The sequence below is a fragment of the Symphalangus syndactylus genome, chromosome 20, assembly GCF_028878055.3.
Source record: "Symphalangus syndactylus isolate Jambi chromosome 20, NHGRI_mSymSyn1-v2.1_pri, whole genome shotgun sequence".
Taxonomy (NCBI): Eukaryota; Metazoa; Chordata; class Mammalia; order Primates; family Hylobatidae; genus Symphalangus; species Symphalangus syndactylus.
In genome coordinates, this window is record NC_072442.2 from 17,474,012 (window position 1) to 17,488,002 (window position 13,991).

Sequence of the window (13,991 nt, forward strand, 5' to 3'; positions counted from 1 at the left end):
TTGACTAGCCTATCATTTTCCAGCAGTCCAAAGTGATGTTTCTCTTGAATTCCCACCAAAATAAATGACTATAATGGATTGAAACGTCTTAAATTTAGAGAACTTAAACGCTAATAGTTTATAAGAATATGTTTGAAAAAGTATTAGGCATTACTCTAGGTTGCTTGTTTACTGACTCACTCTGAAAACTGATAAACCAAAAATATACAGTGTTTACACCACTTTTCTTGTTATCAATTTAATAAGACAATCAAGTAGTTAATGAGGGAAGGTTTTTTCATTGAAATATTCTTTTTCTTTTTTTCCCTCAAGATGGAGTCTTGTTCTGTTGCCCAGACTGGAGTGCAGTGGTATGAGCCGAGAGGCTCACTGCAACCTCCACCTCCTGGGTTCAAGCAATTCTCCTACCTCAGCATCCCGAGTAGCTGGGATTACAGGTGTATGCCACCATGCCCGGCTAATTTTTGTATTTTTATCAGAGAAAGGGTTTCACCATGTTGGCCAGGCTGGTCTTGAACTCCTGACCTCATGATCCACCTGCCTTGGCCTCCCAAAGTGCTGGGATTACAGGCGTGAGCCACCGCACCCAGCCTCACTGAAATCTTCTAACATAAAACTAGCTTAAGTAAAATTTTAAAAATTATTTTTAAGGTTTCTTATACAATTACTATTATTAGTAGCAGTAGTATTTTGAGGACAGGGTCTTGCTCTGTTGTCTAGGCTGGAGTGCAGTGGCTGAGTACAGCCTTGACCTCCTGGCCCTAAGTAGCTGGGACTACAGGTGCATGCCACCACACCTGGCAATTTTTTCAATTTGTTTTCTTTTTTTGTAGAGATGACACTATGTTGTCTCACTGTGTTGCCCAGGCCAGTCTCAGCCTCCTGAGCTCAAGTGATCCTCCTGCCTCAGCCTCCCAAAGTGCTGGAATTGCAGGTGTGAGTCACCACCCTGGCCTATTCTTAATTTTTATGGGTACATAATAGTTGTACATATTTATGGGGTACATGTGATATTTTGATACAGGCATACAATGTGTAATGATCTTGTCAGACTAATTGGGGTATCCATCACTTCAAACATTTATTGTGTCTTTGTTTTGGGAGCATTCTAAATCCACTCTTCTAATTATTTTGAAATATACAATAAATTATTGTTAACTATAGTTACTTTTGCACTAAACTAACAAATCAGCTTCTAGATATAGTTAGCACTTTTGAGGAAATACAGAAATAGAGGGATAAGTTAAACAACACCATGAAAATGCAACTAGCCAACTCTAAAATACGGGAAGTTCTACATTACAAATATGACTTGATTTCTTTAGCAGATAATTGTAACTGGAAAATAAAAGTTGATGCGTGGTGGGGGAAAGGTGAATTGTTAAAATTTGAAGGAGACTTTGGAGAGTATCATCTAAGTACACAGCGTGGACCTCATTTAAATCCTCTTTCACACAAACCAAATATAAAAAGACATTTTTCAGACAAGTTGTGAGATTTTTACATTTGACTTACTGGATATTATTTATTATTATTAGATATTATATGGATAATATTTTTAGGTATTCAAGAATTAAAGTCCTTATTTTTTAGTGATGCAAAAGTATTTATAGATGTCTGGAATTTGCATTGAAATGATCTAGCAGTAGGGGAGGGGAGGGTTAGTTAGATAATAGGACAAATAAGTGACAGAAGAAAATAGAGGGATGGTTATGTTGATTATAAGAGACTTAAAATTCACATTGAGTAAATGCATTGTGAAAACTTTGGACCCTGATCTAAATAAAGTATAAAGAGACATTTTTGAGATAGTTGGAGAAAATTGACCACGAACGAGGTGTTATATGACATTTATCAAGTATAACTAATTTGCTGTGTATGTAATTGTGTATCTGTTTCGTAGAGACAGAGTCTTGCCGTGTTGCCCAGGCTAGTCTTGAACTCCTGGGTTACCAACTCGGTCTTCCACAGTATTGACATAAGCCACTGCATATTGCCTTGTAACTGATTTTTTTAAAGTCATTATTTATTAGGCATATATTTTGAATGATTTACAGGTGATCAGATAGGATATCTCTAATGTGCTTTAAAATATTCTAGCAAAACAATGAGATAGAGTCAACAGATTTGCAGAGCGTTAATTGTTGAAGTTGAATGATGTCCACGTAGGTGGGTCATGTTGACATTCTCTATATTTTTGTGTATGTTTGGAAATTTCTCTAATAGGAAGCAAAAACTACACCCTTCACCAACTTTTTTACTTACTTTAGCTTTATGACTCGATTTATTGTTCGTTTTCAAAAGCTTTCCCAGCTGTTGTGTTTTAAAGTGACTTTATTGCGTTACATAGTGAATCCTGTGGAGATTTTTATTTAAATTGCATTGAAATTACATTTTAATACAATTAGAACTGACATCTTTATGTTGTGGAAGTTTTGCAGCTAGGAATTGTAACATTTTAAAGTTTGTCATTGCTGTGGTATGGCAAAGCTATTGATAATTTTATATTGAATTTGTGTATGCCTGCTTTGCTAGATTCTCTTGTAAGATTAAGTAGTTTTTCAGTAAATTTTCTTGGAATTTCTAAGTGGAATACATTTTCTGAAAATTATTATCTTTTTTGTTTTTATTTTTCTCTTATTATATTGTCTAGGAATTCTAAAATCTTATGCAACTATAGTAGTGATAGCTATATTCTTTGCTTTTTGAATAGTATCTTTTATTTTGTTTGACTTCATTGTTTTGCCCTATTTCTTGCATTTTTTTCATGATATAAGTAATACATAGTAACATTTTGGAGGTAAATTTTAGACAATCTTGAAATACATGGAACAAAAACATCAAAGTTACCTGACCCATTAACCTCTGCACCCAGAGCTGCTTTGCTTGTCAATCTGTTGTGCATTCTTAAGATCCCCATACATATTTATGTAGATGAAATTGTTCTTAACAGTGCAGTGGTATTATATATTTTTCAATTATTACCCTAGCACTGGAAATCTGAGGAATAAAAAAAATGATTTTATTTAACTTTTCTAATTTGAGTTCTAACATTTAAAGATCAATAGTTCTTAAAAGCTGTGTACATTTATTTCTAATTAATATCTAGGGGAAAATCCAATTTATTGATTGACAGGGTCCTGGCATTTTCTTTTCTTTCTTTTTTTTTTTGGAGATGGAGTCTCACTCTGTCGCTCAGGCTGGAGTGCAATGGCATAATCTCGGCTCACTGCAGCCTCTGTCCCCCCGGGTTCAAGCAGTTCTTCTGCCTTAGCACCCCTGAGTAGCTGGGACTATAGGCACCCACCACCACACCTGGCTAATTTTTGTATTTTTAGTAGAGACAGGGTTTCACCATGTTGGCCAGGCTGGTCTTGAATTCCTGACCTCAGGTGATGCACCCACCTCAGCCTCCCAAAGTGTTGGGATTACAGGCGTGAGCCACTGCGCCTGGCCGGGTCTTGGCATTTTCATAGTCCAAGTTCTATTTGAATTAATTCATGAGCTTTAATTAAAATGTAAAAATCTTGAATTTTTATCCCTTATTGTATATTTTTTCCTGCTTTTTGTGTTCTTGTTGCTACAGTTTAGAAAAGACTAAAGACAAGAAATGGGTTTGCACATTTTTCTTTATCTCTGTTATTCTCAGGCTAAACTGGGAGTCTTATCTTTTTAATTTTTTAAAAATTATTTTTAAACTTTTTGTTTTTTCTTTTGTGACAGTCTTGCTCTGTTGCCCAGGCTGGAGTGCAATGTCTCGATCTCGGCTCACTGCAGCCTCTGCCTCCTGGTTTCAAGTGATTCTCCTGTCTCAGCCTCCCAAGTAGCTGGGGTTACAGGTGCCCAACAGCATGCCCAGATAATTTTTGTGTTTTTAGTAGAGACGAGGTTTCACCATGTTGGTCAGGCTGGCCTCGAACTCCTGACCTCAGGTGATCCACCTGTCTTGGTCTCCCAAAGTGCTGGGATTACAGGCGTGAGTCACCATGCCTGGCCTAAACTTTCATTTTAAGTTCAGGGGTACATATGCAGGTTTATTATATAGGTATATTTGTGTCATGGGGGATTGTTATACAGATTATTTTGCCATTCAGGTACTAGGCCTAGTACTCAATAGTTTTTTTTTTCTGATCCTCTCCCTCCTCCCATCTTCCACCCTCGAGGAGGCCCCAAGTGTCTGTTGTTCCCTCTATGTGTCCATGTGTTCTCATCATTTAGCTTCCACTTATAAGAGAGAGCATGCAGTATTTGGTTTTCTATTCCTGTATCAGTTTGCTAAGGATAATGGCCTCCAGCTCCATCCATGTTCCTGCAAAGACATGATCTCATTGTTTTTTATGATTGCATAATATTCCATGGTGTCTATGTACCATATTTTCTTTATCCAGTCTGTCATTGATAGGCATTTAGGTTGATTCCATGTCTTTGCTATTAGGAATAGTACTGCAGTGAACATATGCATGCATGTATCTTTATGGTAGAATGATTGATATCCTGTTGTATATTTACTCAGGAATGGGATTGTGCTGGGTTGAATGGCAGTTCCGTTTTTAGCTCTTTGAGGAATTGCCACACTGCTTTCCCCAGTAATGGAACTAACTTACACTCTAACAGTGTATAAGCGTTCCCTTTTCTCCACAACCTCACGAGCATCTGTTATTTTTTGACTTTTTAATAATAGCCATTCTGGCTGGTGTGAGATGGTTTATCCTAGTTTTGATTTGCATTTCTGTAATGACATTCTTTTGAAAAGTGTCTGTTCATGTCCTTTGCCCACTATTTAATGGGGTTGTTTGTTTATTTTCTTTCTTTTTTTTTTTTTGTTTTTACGTTTCCGTATTTATTCATAACTACATATCAAATTCAAAGTACGGAAGGACTAAGCCCTGAAATGTAATATTTAAGTACCTCCAGATACACACACATGGGCGTGCATGCACACACACATACACACACACACACACATCCTCCTCTTTCCTCAGCAGCAGCCAGGTGCTGAGATGCTCTGGACAGTGAATTACTCCATAGAAGCCAAACATCTTTTTCCTGTCCTCTTGCCTGGAGAGTCGAAATCCCAGACGTCGGAACTGGGCCTTATTCATCTCCACACTCCTTCAGTGTAAAGTGTTCCTCAGGCTGCGAGCAGAGTTCTGCAATGGAAGGATGCACCACCTGCTCCAAGTTCACTTCGCTCTTTCTTGGAACTTCCACCAGTAGAAACAAGTCCCAGAGAAAGTCCAGAAACATAGGGATGTCATTTGTCATTATTTGGTGAATATTAAAATCCTTAACGGTTCTTGGTAATGCTTGGAAAAAGGACTTACACTGGCTATTTTCTTGTAAGAACTACAAATTTACAAGAAAAGATGCTGGATGCTAGACTTCTGTGAGATGCATAGTTTGCAGATATTTTCTCTCATTCTATAGATTGTCTGTTTACTATGTTGATGGTTTCTTTTGCTGTGCAGAAGCTCTTTAGTTTGATTGGAGCCCATTTATCAATTTTTGCTTTTGTTGTGATTGCTTTTGGTGCCTTTGTCATGAAATCTTTGCCAGTTCCTGTGTCCAGAATGGTATTGCCTAGGTTGTCTTCCAGAGTTTTTTTATAGTTTTGAGTTTTATATTTGAGTCTTTAATTCATCTTGAGTTTTTTTTTTTTTTTTTTTTTGAGACGAAGTCTCGCTTTTGTCACCCAGGCTGGAGTGCAATGGCACGATCTCTGCTCACAGCAACCTCTGCCTCCCAAGTTCAGGCGATTCTCCTGCCTCAGCCTCCCAAGTAGCTGGGCTTAGAGGCACCTGCCACCACGTCCGGCTAATTTTTGTATTTTTTCACTATGTTGGCCAGGCTTGTCTCAAATTCCTGACCTTAGGCAATCCACCCACCTCGGTCTCCCAAAGTGCTGGGATTACAGGTGTGAGCCACCGGAGTTGATTTTTTATATGATGTAAGGAAGGGATTGAGTTTCAACCTTCTGCATTTGGCTAGCCAGTTATCTGAGAACCGTTTATTGAATAGGGAGTCCTTTCCCCATTGCTTGTTTTTGTCAGCTTTGTTGAAGATCAGATGGTTGTAGGTATGTGGCCTTATTTCCGGGCTCTCTAGTCTGTTCCATTGGTCTGTGTGTCTGTTTTTGTATCAGTACCATGCTGTTTTGCTTACCACAGTCCTGTAGAATAGTTTGAAGTCAGGTAACATGATGCCTACAGCTTTGTTCTTTTTGCTTAGGAATCCGTTGGTTATTTGGGCTCTTTTTTGGTTTCATATGAATTTTAAAATAGTTTGGGAATCTTTTCATTTTAGAAAATTGTGGTGAAATGCAAAAAAAATTCCACCATTTTTACCATTTTAAAGCATACAGTTCAATGGTATTAATTCACACTGTTGTGCATCCATCACCATCATCTAGGTAATCTTAGCCTATCAGGTGGTACATGATTTTGATTTTGATTTGTTATTGATGATGATCAGTTTAATCACATGACTGAGATGCTGTCTGCTGGTCTTCCTCACTATGTAGTTATTCTTTTGTACTTATAAAAATTTACAAGGTTTTTGGGGCAGTAATTTAAAACTATGTAAATATGCCATTCTGCATTGAACTTTCAATTCACTCCTTTATTTACCTATCATTTTGGTCTCATAGATTCCTATTTTATTCAATGGATTATATTTGTTCAATAATTACTTATTATAGTGACAAAATGTCCCACATTTGGCCAGTGGGAGCCCAATAACTTGGTATCTGTGTCCTTTTGACATATCTTCACCACTCTTTGAGCTTGTCCTTACTTTCTGGCACAACTAACTTGCTTACCCTTAAGTTTAATTATCATTTGTTTTTGTCTCTTTTGTATGGAAGTTTTAAATTTGATGAGCATTTTATCTGGAGTTACTATTTCACTGTGCTGCTGGGCACATTTTATTTCTTACCTCTTTTTCAAATCCCATCTCATCTGTTCTAGTCACTGAGATGCTCTACCTCATCTCTGACCTTTTAGAATTTGGATATTTTAAGCACTTAATACCTATTTTTGATACCTCTTTGTATTAAAGTTATTTGCCATTTAATTTATCTATAAGTTCAATATGGAAATAGAAATTTTGCATAAGCTTCTTGGCATCTCTCATGCATAGAATGGAGCCTTGCATATTGTAGTGCAAATGTTTGCTAATGCCAATGATGTTCCTACTTAACAGGTAGGAAAATCAAATAGAAATTATTTAAATGATTATGCTCTAGAACACACTCTGTATGGGAGACTGGGAATTTCTAAACCCCAAATACCAGGACCTCAGTGACCACAAAATTAATTTTATAAGGTACTACAGAAAATTATTTTGAACTGATGTATAAAATTTAACACCAGTCGTGAAATCTATATGTCACATGATCTATTTGGCCCTCTTTGAGTAAGACAAAAGCATGTTTTTCTGGATTCTTCTAAGAACTCTGATGGTACTTTAATCAGGCAAGGAAAAAAATTCAGTATGTGGATCTAATTATATTGAATTAAGTTGTTTTGTGGTCTATGACTTGGGATATCCTTTGCATCTGACAGTAATTTTCCTCATACAGCACATATGTAGTAAGAAAAATAGTCCTTGTTTTCAACAGCAAGTATAAACCTTACACATATTTTGTTAACATACTTTCTCAAACAGACTCAAGTCATTTTTGTACTTAGCATGCTAATTTTGGCAAATGGCAAACTTGCTTTTGAAACAAAATCAGAAAAGTGTTAATTTTACCATTCTAGAATAATACTGTGAAATAATATGGTTAGTATCTTCAATCATCAAGGGGAAAATCATCTAGTTATTCAGTATTATTAACTGATAACTATTTGATGGTCATTTTAGATAAATGCGAATAGTTGTTTTTAGTGTGAACATGTTCCAAATATTTCCTAGTTATGCTTATACTAATACTCAAATTTAACTAGACTTTCTGTATTTATTTTTGTAAATCTAGCAACCCTGTGCATTACCCTATCTATAGTCATGTAATTCTTCAGTTTTTCTGCAAAAACATCATTTTTATTGAGATATAATTTACATACTATAAAATTCATTTTTAGAAGTGCAATTCAGTGGTTTTTGTTGTGTTTTTAGAGTTTGCATATCATCACTAGTATCTAATTTCAGCACATTTTTGTAATCCTTAAACCACTTATCCATTAGCAGTCACTCCTCATTCCTATTTTCCCTGCTCCCCTATATACTTGGATGCTGATTAGTAATTATATAACTAAGGACAGGCTAAATACTTTCTCTAATCTTCAAGTTACTCTTCTGTAAAATGGGGCCAATACTGATTTCAGAGTTTATTGAGGAAATAACAGAAATACTATATGTAAAATGCTTAGCAAAGCACTTGGCACAGTAAATGCCAAATAAAGAGTCAATATTAGGACCTCTACTTTTGGCCAAGACAGAGTTAAGAGCTGGATTAACCCTTCTACCTGAAACAACTAAACAATGAACAGTGGTTTTCTATTTACTGTACATTAGTCATTGAAAGATGGCAATCCCTGATAGAAGAAGAACAAATGAGAGGATGCCTATGGTTGCCCCAATTTATTGCTTTGAAAGAGTTTCCAGTCATGGTGCAGGAAGGGGGAACCCTAATGGAGCCTAGTAGTCTCCCTGAATTGATGAGATATTGCTAAGAGTCCTGGGAGGCCAAGATCATAGATTCTCAATACAGTGGGACAGAAACATGGGAGCTGCAGAGAGAGAATCCCAGAGATTTGCAGAGGAGACGTGAGAACAAAGAAAGAACTACCATCAGATCAGAAAGGCAAGAGTAAAACTATCTTTTATTCAAAAATGACATGATTATCTATGTTGAAAAACTAAAGGATTTTATTTTATTTTTTAAAAAGAACTAATAAATGATTTTAACAAGGTTACAGGATATTAGATCAATATACAAAAATCGGTTGCATTTCTATATACTAACGACAACGAATTGATCATTTAAAAAATCCAAAAATATATACTACTGACGTTCAATAAGCAAGACTTGTACTCTGAAAGCTAGAAAATATTGCTGAGAGTAAAGACCTAAATAAATGGAGAATTAAACCATTTTCTTGTGCTAGAATACTTACCATCATTAAAATGTCAGTTCTCCCCAGATTTATCCATAGACTCGATATAATCTGCATCAACATCCCAGCAGGGTTTTCTTTTGGTAAACATTAACAAGATAATTCTAAAATTCACATGAAAATGCATAGCACTTATGAGCAAAATAATTTTGAAAAAGTTGGAGAAATATCACTACCTATATCAAGACTTACTAAAACTACAATAATAGTAGGGATCCTGTGACCATTCCCACACATGTGGAGACAACTTATTTTTGACAAAGGTGCAAAGATACAAAGTGGAGAAAGATTAGTCTTTTCAACAAATTAACTCAAATTAGATCATAGACTTAAATGTAGAACCTACAACTATAAAGTTATAAGAGCACCAAAAGAAACCTTCGTGACTTGGGTTAGGGACAGACTTTTAAAATGTGACACCAAGGTTGGACACAGTTGTAATTCCAGTACTTTGGGTGGCTAAGGTGGGAGGATCGGTTAAGCCCAGGAGTTCAAGACCAGACTGGGGAACATAGAAAGGCTCTGTCTCTACAAAAGCAAAAAAAAATTAGCCAGGCCTGGTGGTGCATGTCTGTAGTCTCAGCTCCTTGGGAGGCTGAGGTGGAAGGATTGCTTGAGCCTGGGAGGTCAAGATTGCAGTGAGTCATGATCACACCACTGCACTACAGCCTGGGAAACAGAGCAAACCCCTGTCTCAAAAAAAAAAATTTTTTTTGTTTTTGTTTTTGCTTTGCAAAATTTTCTATTCCAAAGTCCATTAAAGAAAAATTGATAAACTGGATTTCATCAAAATGAAACACATCTGCTTTTTGAACAAAACCATTAAGAGAATGAAAAGACACAAGTTGTATGTCTTATGTCCACAACACCTTTAAAGAACTGACTCCCCACAGTCAGTGAATAGAGGAACTAAATTTCTCATATTTCATACATTGCTGTTGGTACGGCTTTTCTGGGAAATAATTTTGCATTTACTTAAAATATTAATATATACTTACCATAGAACCCAGCAATTTCAGTGCTGGGGCAGATTGTTCATATTATAAAATTCATGTTGTTCAGGATGATGTCCAGATTTACTCAATGGTTTTTTTCTGTGGTTACCATAACAAATTGCCATGAACTTGGGAGCCTAAAATATCAAAAATTTATTCTCTTACAGTTTTGGAGGGCAAAAATCTAAAATCAAAATGTAAGCAAGATTGCACTTCCTTTGGAAATTCTGAGGAAGAATTTGTTCTTTGCCTTTTCTAGCCTCTGGTGGCCATTAGCATTCTTTGAGTTATAGCCACATCACTCAGTCGCTGTCTCTCTGATTGTATTACATCCTCCTCATTTCTGAGTCAGCTTCCCTTCTGTATTTCTTGTAAAGATACATGTGATTGTTTTAAGTACCAACCTGGATAACCCAGGGATAAGCCCCTTCTCTTAGGATTTATAACCTAATCACTTATTTTGCCAAAGAGTAACTCTTTGATCTTTTGAGGGATATGGACATGTCTTTTGGGGGCTATAATTCACTTCTCTGTATTCCATCCTCTGCCTCCCAGAATTCATGTTCATGCCATATGCTAAGTATTACCTCTTTTCCCTACCAACATCCCCAAAAGTCACAACCCATTACAGCATCAACTCTAAGTCTAAATTAAAAAAAATATATTATCAGCTCAAAGGTCCAATCTTATCATCTCAATCATCTGACTCTGGTATGGTTGAGACTCTGGAATTTATCCTAGGGCAAAATTCCTGTGCCTCTGTGGAGCTATGAAACTACAATAAAAGTTACCTCCTGCCAAAATACAGTACTAGGATATGCATAGGATAGACATTTCAAAAGGAAGAAATGGAAAAGAATAAAAGAGTCACTGGTTTCAAACATGTTTAAAATCTAGCAGGGCAAATTCCATTGTGTTTCAAGGCCAGAGTTTCCCATCTGGCTTGAGGCACTGCCCTCCTGGACTGCGGCTTCATTTTCTGGGCCTGTGGCTCTGCCCACTCCTGCCTTTGTACACACAGCTTAGGCCTTTAAGTGCCAATCTCTGCCCTTGGAGTCATTCATACATTTTATTGAAGGGTAGCACAGGTTTGCACCTAGGTAGGTCTGTCAGCCTGTTTCCTGCTTGTAGAATTTTGCAAGTCCAGTAGCCGCCTTCTTCTTCTTCTTCTTCTTCTTTTAATCATGCCTTTGTGCCTTTCAGTCCAAGATGGCAGTGTTTCTGCAGATACTACATTCTCAAAAACCTTGTTTATCTCCTGTGTATGTCATGGGGATCCATGCCATCAGACAAGAGGACACTCTACAGATCTTTCTTGGATTTGTCTGTCTATTCCTGGCTTCTGCTGATTGAGTGGATCCATGAAACACATGCCTGATGTCTTCAGCAGAATGTTGTCAAGCTATACTCTTGGCCTTCAGAGCACATTTTCCCAACCATGAAACTCCTCATAGTAACATCTTTTTCTCCTTGGTAGGATATTCAAATACCAGAAGATCCGAAGGAAGTATTATTGAATGGTAAAATTAGAAGCACTCTGAATGGCAGTAAGGGAGATATTTTAGGTCAGGGAGAAATTTTGAGAAACTTAAAATCATATCATAAATTTTGTCATTTAGCTATGATGGAATGATAGGAACTGGATTAAACCTCTGTATCAGTTAAGATTCTACCACAGAAACAGAGTCAGTAGGGCATTAAAGAGGTTTATTGGCATACGTGATTCTGGGGGCTGGCTAGGTTAGTCTGAAATCAGTAGGGCTGGCCAGAAGGAATGTCCAGGTGGAAACTGTCATGCAGGAGCTGCTGCTTCACTCTATAGAATCACTATAGTCACATTAGCAGAATGAACCTCAAGATAACCCAGATGTAGTAAATTATAAAAATTATTTTATTTTTAAAATAAATTTTCAATTTTGGAATCATTTTAGAGTTACAGAAAAGTTGTGAAGATAGTATAGAAAGTTTCTATATATTCCATATCAATTTTCTCCTTTTTTATAGTTAAAAAATATACATATAAAATTTACTATCTTTACCATTTTTAAGTGTACAGTTCAGTGGTAATAAATACATTTATATTCCTTTTCTTCCCCTTCATTGCGCCCTGCCGCAACTTCCTGGCCTCTGATAACTGCCATTCTACTCTATCTTCATGAGGCCCACTGTTTTTTGTTTTTTTTTTTCACATCAGGTAGGTAATGTGCTGACATTGTAACAAGGCTTGAGAGAGGCACATCTCACACAGCAGCGTGAAAACCCAATCATCATGCTTATGAACTACGAAAGGATCAAAGATCCACTTTTGTAGTTCCCACCTAGGAGTGAGATCATGCAACATTTCACTGTGCTTGGCTTATTTCTCTTAACATAGTGGCCTCCAGTTTCAGCTGTGTTGCTGCAAATGACAGGATTTCATTCTTTTTTTTAATAGCTGAATATTTCATTGCTATATATACCATATATGCTTTATTTATTCATCTGTTGATGAACACTTAGAGTGATTCCATATTTTGGCTATTGTGAACAGTGCTGCAATAAACATGGAAGTACAGATATCCCTTAGCTGCACTGATTTTCTTTCTTTTGGCTATATACCTGGTAGCAGAATTGCTGGATCATATGTTAATTCTATTTTTAGTTTTCTGAGGAACCTCCATACTGTGCTCCGTAGTGGCTACACTAATTTACATTTCCACCAGCAGTGTGCAAAGGTCTCTTTTCTCCACATTCTCACCAGCATCTTTTATTGATTGTCCTTTTGATACAAGCCATTTTCACTAGGGTGAGATGATATCTCATTGTGGTTTTGATTTGTGTTTCTCTGATGACTAGTGATGTTGAGCATTTTTTTTCATATATCTATTGGCCATTTGTATGTCTTCTTTTGAGAAATGTATGTTCAGGTCTTTTGCTCATTTTTAAATTTTCTTATTTTTTTTTTTTTTTGTTTCTAATGGGGTTGGATTTTGCCCATTTTAAATTCGGATTATTTGGGGATTTTTGCTATTGAGTTACTTGAGCTCTTTATATATTGTAGTTATAAATTCTTTGTCAGATGGATAGTTTGCAAATATTTTCTTCCATTCTGTGGGTTGTTTCTTCACTTTGTTGATTATTTCTTCTGCTGTGTAGAAGCTTCTTAGCTTCAGGTAATCCCATTTGTCTATTTTGCTTTGGTTGTCTATGTTTTGAGGTCTTATACAAAAAGGCTTTGCCCAGACCAATGTCCTGGACTGTTTCTCCAAAGTTTTCTTTTAGTAGTTTCATAGTTTGAGGTCTTAGATTTACGTTTTTAATCGATCTTGATTTGATTTTTGTTATGGTGAGAGATAGAGGTCTAGTTTCGTTCTTCTGCATAGCTATCCAGTTATCCCAGCACCACTTATTGAAAAGACTGTTCTTTTACCTTTTTATGTTCTTGGCGTCTTTGTCAAAGATGAATTGGCTGTAAATGCATGGATGTATGTTTGGTTTCTCTAGTCCGTTCCATTGGTCTGTGTATCTATTTTTATGCCAGCACCATGCTGTTTTGGTTATTATAGACCTGTAGTAAATTTTGAAGTCAGGAAGTGTGATGCCTTCAGTTCCTTTGGCTCAGGATTGCTTTGGCTATTTGTGGTCTTTTGTGGCACCATATAAATGTTAAGATTTTTTTTTCCTATTTCTGTAAGAATGTTGTTGGAATTTTGATAGGGATTGCATTGAATCTGTAAACTACTTTGGATAGTATTGTCGTTTTAACAGTATTCTTTGACCCATAAGCATGGAATGTCTTTCTATTTTTTTGTGTCTTCTTCGATTTCTTTCGTATTTCATAGTTTTCTTTTTATAGATCTTTCACTTCTTTAGTTAGATTGAGACCTAGGAATTTTATATT

General features: G+C 36.4%; 1 protein-coding gene and 1 non-coding gene across 11 annotated transcripts in view; one reads left to right on the forward strand and one right to left on the reverse strand.

The window, feature by feature from the left end:
* The window catches only part of BCAS3 (BCAS3 microtubule associated cell migration factor), a 727,466-nt gene that overhangs the window by 287,366 nt on the left and 426,109 nt on the right, over positions 1 to 13,991 (forward strand). The window lies entirely within an intron of this gene.
* Positions 12,300 to 12,403, reverse strand: LOC129470862 (small nucleolar RNA U13). The gene has a single exon (XR_008653382.1). It is a non-coding gene; the product is annotated as a small nucleolar RNA U13 (small nucleolar RNA).